The 1,114-nt window shown below is 27.3% G+C and overlaps 1 protein-coding gene across 1 annotated transcript in view; it reads left to right on the forward strand.

Moving 5' to 3' along the window:
* LOC119591952 (peptide chain release factor 1-like, mitochondrial) overlaps positions 1–1,114 on the forward strand; it is a gene marked incomplete in the record, with an annotated part of 10,835 nt that overhangs the window by 3,029 nt on the left and 6,692 nt on the right.

The raw sequence follows: 1,114 nt of genomic DNA on the forward strand, positions 1-1,114 counted from the left end.
CCTGCCACTCAGCAGCAATATCCCAAGACAAGACATGTCATCCAGGCTGTCAAGCAAATTTTCCCATAATAAGACATTCCTGGTACCCACCTCTTGGCTAGACATTTTTATAATTTGTCCCAAGATCAAGGGTTGATATCACTTCTGTAGTAGTAAGCCCTGCCACTTAATCCTGCCATATTGAATATTTCAAAATTGATTTAGTACCAAATTTTACTCTTTTTTCACTGGTCTAGTAAGATTAAGTAAAGCATTACAGACATTATTCTAAACAGAGATTAATGTATTGTTTTTAAAAAGTCATAGCATTTGATTTTCTTTCCATATTTGATTAAGTTTATATTATATAAACCTGTGTCTTGCTACTGCATTATTCTATAGATAGATTTAAACTCTTTGTTCTCTCTATTAAAGCTTTAGTTACTCAGTCAATTTTTAATGAGGTTTAAGTTTGCTTTTTTGTTTGTATAATAAGTTGTGTGTGAAATTAATATATCATGATAGTTTATTAAATAAGTTTGATATCTCAAAATATATGCCCAAGGTACATCAGGTGATTCAAGAATTGAATTTTGAAAGGAAATTTTTTATTTAATCTTGAATCTGATTTGAACTTTTAAATTGGAAACACAATCTGAATTTAGAATTAGAATTATGATTTTGACTTATGGATTGGATTCTTAAAGTAGGTTTTGATTTAGAATGATTATTGAACTTTCATTTTCAAAGTATGAATTTCAAATGAAGATGATTTGTGCATTTGAAACTTGTTCATAAATTGATTTTAAAAAATTAGAATCATTAATTGAATTTTGATTTGGAATCAATAATTAGATTCTTGTATGAAAATCATGGATTGTATTTCTGAGGGAATCATGATGTAAAATTTAGAATCTAGACACGAAATTGAGCATTTGAAATTTAATCTTGAATTGCATTGCATTAGAATCATGAATTATTATTTTTCTATAAAATTATGATTATTATTCATTCCCCCCAAAAGTTATGTTTATTTTTGATGATTAATCAAACTTGATCACTAAAGTCAGGAATGGAATTTTGAGGGAAAATCACAATTTGAATTTTTAAAGCATAGAATCTTCAGTTGAATATT

The sequence above is a fragment of the Penaeus monodon genome, chromosome 29 (genome assembly GCF_015228065.2).
Source record: "Penaeus monodon isolate SGIC_2016 chromosome 29, NSTDA_Pmon_1, whole genome shotgun sequence".
Lineage (NCBI taxonomy): Eukaryota > Metazoa > Arthropoda > Malacostraca > Decapoda > Penaeidae > Penaeus > Penaeus monodon.